Source organism: Lynx rufus, unplaced genomic scaffold (assembly GCF_022079265.1).
Source record: "Lynx rufus isolate CCGP_SWC_20201006 ecotype Redwood Valley unplaced genomic scaffold, mLynRuf1.p SCAF_2, whole genome shotgun sequence".
Taxonomy (NCBI): Eukaryota; Metazoa; Chordata; class Mammalia; order Carnivora; family Felidae; genus Lynx; species Lynx rufus.
In genome coordinates this window covers 201,262,415-201,274,128 of record NW_025814834.1, presented here as the reverse complement: position 1 = coordinate 201,274,128, position 11,714 = coordinate 201,262,415, and the positions used below count along the sequence as shown (strand labels likewise).

The following is an 11,714-nucleotide window of genomic DNA, read 5'->3' as shown; positions in this document are numbered from 1 at the left end:
ACACCCATGGACCGAGCACCCAGGTCCAGATCAAAAAGCGACATTATCAGCCTCCAGAAAACCCCCTCTCACCTTCTTGTAGACACTGCTCTTCCACCCTGAAGGGTGGCTGCTAGCCTGACTTTCAACAGAATATTTTTGCCTGTTTTTTATTGTATATTTGTGAAACCATACAGCATATACTCCTTCGGTCTAGCTTCTTTCACTTAATATCATTTGTGAGAAGCATCCATATGTTTGGGTGTCGTGTATTACAAGGCACAAAAGGCATGTGGGGCAACATATAGCATTTTGCAAAGAGTGATGAGTGCCACCAAATCTTTTGTCAAGGTTGTCACAGGCCATTACCTTGAAGACAGGGTGATAAATTAGATCTAATGTAGAAAATGGACAAACCTGAGCATTGCAAGGGATGGTCTGGCACCCCCATTGCCTTATCTCACGTCCTCACAGAGCTACCTTAGCTTTTAGCTGAAGCTGCAGGAAACAGTTTAGTAAGGGCTTCACTTCTCCTTCCATCTTTCTGCATTCTGTCCTGGAGCTTTTCCTAAACCAAGATATAGGACTCTGGTGGGACCCTGTTCCAAATGCAAGAGGAGTTGATACTCCCTGGGGCAATCCCATGGGATTTACCATGGGGGATGGGAGCCAATGGACAAATGCTTCTCAGAGCAGTCCTTGGGTAGACAATGCTGAGAGGCATTGTAGACAATCCTCACAAGGTTTTGGTAGGCTTGCCAAGTGAGCAATGCACCCTTGTATTGGTTCCTTCTTCCCTGTTTTACTGTAGGCTCTCACAGTAAGTCCCTGGGATCACTTTCCAAGTAAATTACCTGAAACTAGTATTTGTCTCTAGTTATGCTTTTTGAGGGGAATCCTAATGCAAGGCATATGTAAAATACCTGGTACATGATAGATGCTCAAAGAAAAATAGGAGTTTTTATTATTACTGCTATTAACACTACTGTTACCACCATCATTACTTACCTGGGATTTCATACTTGCCGTCCCTATCCATCCCCTTCCCCATGAATGATATTGAAACTCCACAATTACAGCTTCTATGGTAACTTTTTTTTTTTTTCCCAAGAGTACAAGGAAGCCACTGAAGGATTTTCTTACTTTCTTTCTTTCAGTTTTTTTTTTTTAATGTTCATTTATTTATCTTGAGAGGAGGGAGGGGCAGAAAGAGAGAGAGAGAGAGGGAGAATCTCAAGCAGGCTCCACACTCAGCGAGGAGCCCAATGTGGAGCTCGGTCCCACAATTGCGAGATCATCACCTGAGCTGAAATCAAGAGCCCAACGCTCAGCGACGGAGCCACCCAGGTGCCCCAACATTTTTTTTAAGTTTATTTATTTTGAGAGAGAGAGCATGTGCACACATGGAGGAAGGCAGAGAGAGAGGAAGAGAGAGAATCCCAAGCAGGCTCCATACTGTCTTGTCAGTGCAGAGCCCCATGCAGGTCTTGAACTCAGCGAGATCATGACCTGAGCCAAAATCAAGAGTCGACTGCTTAATTGACTGAGCCACCCAGGTACCCCCCAACAGTTTATCAACTATCCTATTTTTCAGGTTTAGTGAAGTATAATGATGAACAATAAACCTCACATATTTAAAGTGTGCAATTTGATAAGTTTTGATATACTTAAAACTCATTATACAGCCTTGTAAACATAACCATGATCAAGATAATTAATGTACCCATCACCCCCAAAAGTTTCCTTATCCCCTTTATTATCTCTGGCTGCCATACATCTGCCTTCTTGGTTCCCCAGGTGACCACTGATCTTTTTTCATTAGAATTTGGTTTTCCTAGGGTTTTATACAAACGGAGTCATACAGAACATACTCCTTTATGTCTGGCTTCTTTTACTCGGCACAATAATTTTAAGATTCATCATGTTGTGTGAATCAATAGTTCATTCCTTCTTATTGTTGAAGAGTATCCATTGTATAAGTATGAAGGACATTTGAATTGTTTCCAATCTTAAGCTATTACAAATAAAGCTGCTATGAACATTCATGTTCAATCACATCTTTGTGTAGATGTATGCTTTCAGTTTGTCTTGGGTAAATACCTACGGTGTAATGGTTAGACCATATAGTAGGTGTATATTTAATTTTTTTAATTAAAAAAAATTTAATGTTTATTTTTGAGAGAGAGAGAGAGACAGAGTGCAAGCGGGGGAGGGACAGAGAAAGAGGGAGACACAGAATCCAAAGCAGGCTGCAGGCTCTGAGACGTCAGCACAGTGCCCAACTTGGGGCTCAAACTCACAAACCACAAGATCATGACGTGAGCTGAAGTTGGACACTTAACTGACTGAGCCACCCAGGCGCCCAAGTGTATATTTAATTTTTAAAGAAACTCCAATACTGCTTTCCAAAGTGGTTGTATCATTTTACAATGCCACCAACAGTGAATGAGAATTCTTGTGGCTCTACATTCTTGTTAACACTTGATCACTTGATATTACAAGTCATGGTGTGTAGATTATCTCATTGTGGTTTTAATTTGCATATCCCAAACATCTTTCATGGTTTATTTGCCACAGGTTTATCTTCGTTTGTGAAACATCTGTTCAAATCATTTTTTAAGCTGGGTTGTTTGCCTTAATGAGTTGAAATTGTTTTAGATATTAGTCCCTTGTTGCATGTAGGTTTTGCTGCTATTTCATCCCAGTGGGTGGCTTGCCTTTTCATTTTCATAAGTGTCCTAAAGAGCAACATTTTTAATTTTAATGACTTATGATTTATCAATTTTTTCTTTTATGACTGTGTGTTTGCAGGTCGTATAGATTTTTTCCCTCATTTTCCTCTAGCAGCTTTAGGTTATACACTTTGCTCTAATTTGGACTGCGACACAATGGGGTTGGCATTTAGCAAGATCATCTGGCGGCAGCAAGGATGGTGTTTGGAGGAAAAGAGCCCAGAGGCCTGAAACTAGTGAGACTAGCGAGAGAGGACCGTTGCTTGCTCTAGTTAACGGTGATAGAGGAAATGGAATGGTGAGGTCTATGGGATATAGATTGACTGGACTTAGTGGGCTGAAGAAGGTGCCAAGAATGATTCCCGGGTTGCTTCTTTATACACTAGATTGAGGATAACAACCTCCACCCCCTCCTCCTCCCCCTCCTCCTCCTCCACCTCCTTTTTAAGATTTTATTTTTAAGTGATCTCTATACCTTAGAGGGCCCGGAACTTACAACCCTGAGATCAAGAGTAGCATACTCTACTGACTGAGCCATCCAGACACCTTGAGGATAACTTACTTCTAAGTTTTTGTATTTTAAACTGGCCCTCAATAGTTTGTTTTGTTTTGTTTGGGGTTTTTTTAGTTTATTTATTTACTTTGAGAGAGAGCGAGCGAGCTTGGGAGGGGCAGATAGGAGAGAGACTATCCTAAGCAGGCTCCTCGCTGTCAGCACAGAGCCAGATGCAGGGCTCAAACTCATAAACCATGAGATCATGACCTGAGCCAAAATCCAGAGTCAGACGCTTAATACTGAGCCACCCAGGCGCCCCATAGTGTTTTCTTTTGCAGAAACTATATTTGAAATTTGACCAGATAGGGGCTGGACACGGTTTTCTAAAACAGCACACGTAGTCAGCTCCTCCCTAGACACTGCCTGCAGCTGAACTTGTTTCTGTGCTCCTAAGTCCAAAGACCTTTGCCCGCGGGCACTAGTTAAGCAGTCCAAGTTTTCACACCAAGGTTGCCAGCAGCGGGTGGCGCATGCCCAGAGAGGCCGTGTGAGGCCTACAGACCCGGAGCATAAGGCGGAGACGTTCCCGCCATCTTGTCCAGCCCGCAAAGCAGCTGGCTCTGGCTGGAGACTACGAATCCCGTGAGCCTCCGCGGGGGCACTTCCTACCCCTCACTGTCCGGCCAGCCTCGGCTCCCCCCTCCCCGGGGCCGAAGGCTCTGGCTGCAGCCTGGCGGCGGGCGGGCCAGGTAGGATTTCCGGGGGAAGCTACTGTTGGAGGCTGAGGAGGCGGCGGCGGCCACCCGGGTGATTTCGGTGAGCAAGGGAAAGTGAGCGAGAAGTACACTGGGTCTGGTTGCGGGCGTCTCTTAGGCTCGCGCCGCGTTCTAAGCTCCGCAATGAGGTCGCGGTCTGGGCGGGGGTAACGGCCCGAACCGCGAACTTGTCGGTCCAGGGCAGGGCGGGGCGGGCTGGGCCGGGGCCGCCGCCTCCTCCTCCGCCCTCCCACAACGGTCCCGCCGTGGTTTCTCCGCCTGCAGTGTGTCCCGCGAAGGCTGGCCCTCCCCTCCTCCCGCGACTTGGCGGGGCCCTTTTGTCTGGGCTGCCCCTTTGTGCCAGTGCGTGGGGTCGCCTCCTCCGGGGAGCCCTCCGGGCCGGTCCTTGATGGGGGCCCGTCCCAGGGGATCCGGTTACGGTAACCGGATCAGGTCAAAGTCCATTTTAAAAACCCGTCATGGGTCGGACCTCTGCATCCCGGCTGGGCAGAGCGGAGGCTAGGAGCCAGGCAGTGGCAGACAGAGTTTCTGTTGAAAACCCTTGAGGTTATTGTCTAACTCTGAAATGTAGCCCCGCGCGGCTTTGGGACACGAATCTCCAGGCATTTTTCTCGGTAGGGGGATGGGCCTGCGGAAAAGAAGTGAGCCCCCTCCCCGGGATACTGGAAAGGGACCTAATTTGCTGCCGTGTCTGTATAGGTTGCAGTTGTGATCGGGGAACCAAAGAACCAGTGCGGTTGAGCAGAATGGTAGTTCACATACGTCTTGAATCTCGGAGAAGAGAAAGTGATTTATAGGGCAGCGAGCAGGCTTTTCATTCATTGCATGCAGAAAAAAGTTACTGGACTTCATCCAGGCGCCCAGTTCGTCTGCCTTCGGACCCGCGATCCTTTTATTTCTTCTGCTTGAAACAAAGTTGGAAGAAACGTCCATTAATAGAAGGATTTGCGTTATAGCGAAACCAGAAACCTAGTAGCTTCAAGAAAGCAACAAAGAGACTACTAGTTCACCAAGTAATAGAAATGAAGCCAGTTTGAGGGAGGATAGTAGTAGATCCTTACTGAAACCAGTGAATTGTGTGGGTTTAATCAAATTTTGTTAGTGGTGATTTCATCCACGTTCCTTTGGAAGACTGCATTGCGAGATTCAGCATAAGGTAAAGCTTTATAAAAGCCGCGGCGGTGGCTCCTATTGAAAAATAATTAGTATTTCAGGTCTCTGAAATGAGGATAATCAGGACCCTTTTACATGAATCAGGGAATGATATTAAAGTTATATAGGTTAAATTCCCTCCCTAGTCAAGTATGCAAAATAAAGCCTATTGTACTTTATTATTTTGATCTCTCATAATGGAAGTGATTAACTCTGGGAATCCAGATTGTGTTAGTAATATTGTGCAGGGATTGAGGTCTTTAATGCAATTGTTCCCTTCAGGTTTTAATCCAGTCATGAGTAGGGATTGATTGTTTTCCTGATTGTGTTTTGAAGAAGTGTCCATAGAATTGCTCTGGAAGTTTTAAAAATAATCCAAGGAACAGGGGCACCTGGGTGGATCATTCCCTTAAGTATCAGACTCTTGGTTTCAACTCAGGTCATGATCTCAGGGTTTGTGAATCTGAGCCCCATGTTGGGCTCTGTGCTAACAGTGTGGATGGAGTCTGCTTGGGATTTCTCTCTGTCTCTGCCCCTCCCCAGCTTGCTCGCTCGCTCGCTCTCTCAAAATAAATAAATAAACATTAAAAAAAAAAAAAGGAACATCAGTTACTAATGACTGGCTGTTATCTGTTGAAATATGACATTGCTATTAGTGTTATTTTTTGAAAACAGCTCATCATATATATTATGTAATTTCTTCCTGCAGTTCTCTGAGGTGGTGGTTCTCATTTTATTGGTGATAAATGTTCAATTCACAGCCTCTAAAATGTTAAGTGACTTGCCTAAAGTCACACAGTTAACCTAGATAGGAAATAGTAAACCATACTTCAGTCCAGTGCTCTTTCCATTACTTCACACCTGTTGCAATTACTCATTATACCACCATGAACAGCTTATGATTTATTGACATTTGAATATTGGAGAAAAATAATGGAAATATATATATGTATATATTTTTTGAAATATTTTCTAAGCAGAGAAAAGTGACTTAAAATGAACTGGAGTTTTTATTTTTCTATTTAAAGAATTAAAAAAATTTTTTAACGTTTATTCATTTTTGAGAGCACAAGTAGGGGAGGGGCAGAGAGGGAGACACAGAATCCGAAGCAGACTCCAGGCTCTGAGCTGTCAGCACAGAGCCCAATGTGAGGCTCGAACCCGTGAACCGTGAGGTCAGGACCTGAGCCGAAGTCGGACGCTCAACTGACTGAGCCACCCAGGCGCCCCGGAACTGGAACTGGAGTTTTTAGAACATCAAATGATGTCATACTAAGCCATAAATCATCCTGAGCGTTGGTCCCATCACCTTGTTTGGTGGTACGTTGTGATTGCCTTGTGCTTAGGCCCAGTGGAGGTGGAAGAGTGGTGAGTTACTGGGCTGTGGTTTTGTCTAATCATTACTAGCAAGTTTTGATTAATCTTTCCTTAAAGGTTTTTAAAGAAATATGTTGGAGAACATCTATACAGCACTTTTGGCTGCTGGAAATAACATTGAAGAAAGAACTGAACTTCAGATTCTTTTCTAGCCAAAGTCAAGACTCAAGAAAATGCTTTCTTTGGTGTTTGCTTTTAGTAAAAACTTTTAATTAGTTTCAAACCTGCAGTTAAATCTTGGCTTTATGTCAGTGCATGCCATGAATGTGACATCAGAAATAGAAACTTACTTCACCTCCTTTACTTAAATTCTTCTTAGGTAAAATGCATAACATGCCAATGGAATTGAGTCAATACAATTGGTCTAGCCTTTCTAACTAGTAGAAGCCTGTTTTAAATCTCTTTTATTATGCCATCATGATGAGAAGGAACTTTTTTCCTTGTGTGGTTTGCTGTTGGTCTACTTTATTTCCAAATCATTTCATCCATTCATCTAGTCAACATACACTTATTGGAGGCCTGTTGTGTTCTAGACACTGGATCGGATTCCTAGAAACCCAGGAATCAGATCCTGAGGACAAAGCAGTGAAAACCAAGTCTTTTCCTTTTTGGGGCTTATAGACTGATTAGAGGTAGAGTAGTTGGACAAGTCAGACAGTAAGTAAGTACTAAATAAAATCCTCTCTCATTAATGTGCAACCTTGAGCAGTAACGTCTTTGAAGGTTAGTTTTCTCATCTTCAACATGGAGATAATCATTCCTGCTCCATCTACCTTGTGGAATGATTTCCAGAAGTCAGAGGGTATTTGGTTGCATTATACCCTTTAGAAAAGGAAAAGGAACATTGGAAGAAGGTTGTTTATAAAGAAAGAGACAAAGAGAATGGATGGATTCTCTGGTCTAAGACAGTCCGATGTCTCGTTCTGTGACTGTTAGTCACGTCTTCATGTAGCTCTCATCAAATAAGACTTTTTTTCTTTAGTTTATTATTTATTTAGAGAGAAAAATCAGGGGAGGGGCAGAGAGAGAGAGAGAGAGAGAATCCTGAGTAAGCTACAGGCTCTGTGCTGAGCCACACGAGGGGCTTGATCTCAAGATAGTTAGATCATGACCTGAGTCCAACACTTAACCCACTGAGCCACCCCTACACCCCTCCTATAAGACCTTTGTATTCTGTATTGTCACAGTTAACTGTCTTAACGGCAAGGACTATGTATGTCCTAGTCTATTTCCTTACTGCTTAGCACATAGCTCCAAATATTTCTTTGGAATTTTATAAATATTTGTTGAATGAGTGAATTAATAACAAAAGTGGGCAGGGGCAGTCGTGGAGAATACAAGAACACAAATGCAGTGCATAGTATGTTTCTTTTATTCAGATTTTTATTTTGCTCATTGCATGCTAGGATCTGGGTGATGTTCTGGAGATAGATGTAAAGGTATTGAGCCTCTTCCTTGAAAAGCTTGCAACATTGCAACACCTAATTGTGGTGTTGAGTACTAAGTTCAGGAGAGCTGTGTACAACCTAGGAAAGGGACTGAATGATTCTGTTTTGTACACTGTGAAGGAAGACATTACAGAGGAAGTGATTTTGGAGCTTGTTCTTGAGGGATGAATAAGAATTCACCCAGTAGACCCATTACTATTAAGGTTATTCAGCTTGATTCCCCCAACTACTGCCACCCCTAATCGGCCAGAGGAAGCAGTTTGGGCATAGGAATGGAGGTGAAAAAGTATAAGGTGTGTGTCTGGAAAAGAGTGAGTACTCTGGTATAGCTAAGAGGGTTTTACAGTTGGGTTTTTTTTTTCTTTAATTTTTTTTTTTTTATTGTTTATTTTTGAGAGAGAGAGACAGACAGAGTGCAAGGGGGGAGGGGCAAAGAGAGATGGAGACAGAATCTGAAGCAGGCTCCAGGCTCTGAGCTGTCAGCACAGAGATTGATGTGGGGCTCAAACCCACGAACTGTGAGATCGTGACCTGAGCCAAGGACAGACGCCTAACCAACTGAGCCACTCCGGAGCCCTGGGTTTTGCCATTGGTTTTTAACATGTTTTGGTTCAGATGCCCCCTCTAGGAAATTTGATAAGAACAATGGTTTGTCACCCCAGACAATTCCACATAAGCAAATGTATATAGTTTTAGAAGGTTGTGGAATACTTAGTGGGGTGGGGGTGGGGTCTCTGGACATCTGGGGTTGAGCAATTGAAGAGTATAGTGACTGGTGAAAGGAAAGGTTGATGGCCAAGTGCTGAGAAGGGTTCAAAACTTTTCACCAAAGAGTTTAGGCTTTATGATTAGGGAATTTTTAAACCATCAAAGTCTTTTAAATTTTTTTTTTTAATGTTCTATTTTATTATTTTTGAGACAGAGAGACAGAACATCCATGAATGAGGGAGGGTCAGAGAGAGAGGGAAACACAGAATCCAAAACAGGCTCCAGGCTCTGAGCTGTCAGCACAGAGCCCAACGTGGGGCTCCAACTCACGGAGTGTGAGAACATGACCTGAGCCAAAGTCGGAGGCTCAACCGACTGAGCCACCCAGGCGCCCCAACCATCAAAGGTTTTTAAAGCAGGTAGTTGGCATAATCTGATCTGTTTTTGAAAGGTAATTGCTTGCTGTCTTTGGGTAGGTTAGAGGGTTTAGGAGAGATAGAGTAAAAGCTAAGAAGAGTTGGATTTCAGGGCCTTTTTTGTTTGATTTGATTTTAAAAGATGGAAGAGATTTGAAATATTTTGAGGTAAAGGAGAAGGAGCCAGCAGAGTGGCAGTTACTGAAGATCTGCACAAGAGAAAAGGGAGATGATAAAGGAGCCCTGGAGAGGTGAGCCTTGAAAGGGAAACATGAAAAAAGGATGGAGGAAGATGTATTTGGAAGTGATGGAGATGGGAACTGAAATTGGAGTAGGTACCAGCCACGTAGGTACTTTCAAATGTGTTATTTAATTTTACAAAATTCTGTAGAGTGAGTGGGCATTCTCATTTGACAGTTGAAGAAATTATGGTTCAGCGAGATTAACTTCATTTCCCAAAGGCACCATATAAGTAACGGAAGAAGTCTGGGGTCCAGATATATTTTGACTGCAAAGCTTGGGATCATAATTTCTGCCTTATAAGGTTGGTTAATGTCTAATGTGACCTCTTTTTTGTCTCCCTTTCCAATGGAAGGGGTTAAATTATCTGCAGAACGATAAAAGACTAGAGCGGGCTAGATGACTTCAGAAAGTGTTAAAAGTTTTGCAATGGCAGTTGTGGAAAAGGCAAGGGGGCCAACCAAAGATGAGCAAAAGGGCTATTGAACAGTAATTAGGACCTAGCTGGAGGTCAGACACGAAATTTCTGCTAGTCCACATGTTCTGTCTCCTACATTCTCAGTAAAGCAGCATCTCTTGAATATTGTTGATGTCGGCCTTTGAAAAAAACACACTATATTGTAATAGAAGGCTTTGGTGCCGCCATCTCTGAGCGGATCACAAGCCTTGTGCTACAGTTTTCTCATCTCTTAAAGAGTGGATTAGTTGGTCTCTTAAATTCTATGGTTTTTATGACTTACAACCAAAAACATTCCAGGGAATTTTAGGAGAGGAAGTGTGTTTAGTATCTGTTTGATTTTTAGGGAAGAGGTGGTTGAAACCATACATCTTTCACATTCAAGCTTAGTTTTCCGTTTAACTTCTCTATTATGTTGAAAGCACCAGGTGTTGGTTTTGACAATCTGAAAGTTCTGACCTATTTACTCAATATAATGCAGTTTCCTACCTTTGGAGTCTGAAGACCTGGTTCTAGTTCCAGCTATATCACGTTGTAGCTGTGAATATCCAAGTCAGCTAACCTTAAACTTTAGTTTCTTCGTCTATAAGATAGGGATAACCATTTCTTCATGGGGTTTAAGATGAGATAAGATTTGTATCAGATCTTTATAGATTGTATAGTGTTTAATAAATATGAAAAAAGATACTATTTCTGGCAAAGGAGAAAGGTAGTACTGGGATGCCTGGGTGGCTCAGTCGGTTGGGCGACCGACTTCACTCAGGTCATGATCTCACAGATCGTCAGTTCGAGCCCCGCGTCGGGCTCTGTGCTGACAGCTCAGAGCCTAGAGCCTGCTTCAGATTCTGAGTCTCCCTCTCTCTCTGTCCCTCCCTGGCTCACATTCTGTCTCCTTCAAAAATAAATAAACATTAAAAAAAAAAAAAAAGGTAGTACTGTGATCAGTGCGGTAGGAGAGAGGAAGCACTGGTTTCAAGTGCCTCCTTCTGTTCAGGTGTCCTGAGTGGCAAGGGAAGTCTGTCAGGATGTGAGCTGTCAGTGTATTGATTTAGAAGTTGATTTGTGGTATATGATGTTGCTGGGTGTTTCTGTCAGGTATACATTGCAAATCAAATCTAATCTTGAATCAAATCTGACAAAAAAAACTCCATTGTTAAAATTCTCTACATTTATTCTTTCAAATGTGAGCTTGTTAGGCACATTTCCAGGAGTATTTTTTAAATATATATTTTTTTTAATGTTTATTTTTGAGAGAGAGAGAGAGCGCGCATGCATGCAAGAGTGTACTAAAGCAGGGAGGGGGAAGTGCAGAGGGAGAGGGAGACAGAATCCTCCTAAGCAGGCTCCAGGCTCCACACTGTGAGTGCAGAGCCTGATGTGGGGCTCGAACTCATGAACCATGAGATCATTATCTGAGCCGAAGTTGGGTGCTTCGCCAGCTGAGCCACTCAGGTGCCCCTCCAGGATTATTTTTTAGATAGATTTTGACTATTTTATTTAAGACTAGATAACAATCTTATGATTGTCTGACAACTTAAATGCATAGTTTGGTTTGTTTGTTTCCTCTCTGGGGCTGATTTTGTTGGAACTCTACATTTTAATCTCTTACAGAGAACTCCCCTTTCCCCACCTTTACCCTGCACATGCCATCTAAGTTTTTACCAGTGTACTTAATTCTGTCTACCCAGCTGCTTACTCTCTCCTTTGCATTTTGATAGGAAGTACAGTGTCAAAAATTGGTGTTGAAGATTAATGATTCCTCCTTAACTTGAGTGATCCCAGAACACTTTGACCGTATCTCTGCAGGGCACTTTTCTCTATTTAGTTTACCTCTTTATTCTCCCCTACTAAACAGTTACTGTTTATGGAAATAAACTGAGTTAAAGAATCGTATGTTGTGGGTTTCAACTTGTTTAACTATTACACAGGTATT

The 11,714-nt window shown here is 42.8% G+C and overlaps 1 protein-coding gene across 6 annotated transcripts in view; it reads left to right on the top strand.

Annotated features, from left to right (window-relative positions):
* The first annotated feature begins 3,905 nt into the window (after positions 1-3,905).
* PHACTR4 (phosphatase and actin regulator 4) overlaps positions 3,906-11,714 on the top strand; it is a 103,679-nt gene continuing 95,870 nt past the window's right edge. For 3 of the 6 annotated variants that reach the window (XM_047085369.1, XM_047085367.1, XM_047085371.1), the window contains exon 1: positions 3,906-4,023. The gene's annotated coding sequence lies outside the window, so the exon portion shown is untranslated. Of the gene's footprint in view, positions 4,024-4,536; positions 5,140-11,714 lie in introns of those variants that run through there. The other 3 variants (XM_047085370.1, XM_047085372.1, XM_047085368.1) reach the window with 3 other exon arrangements.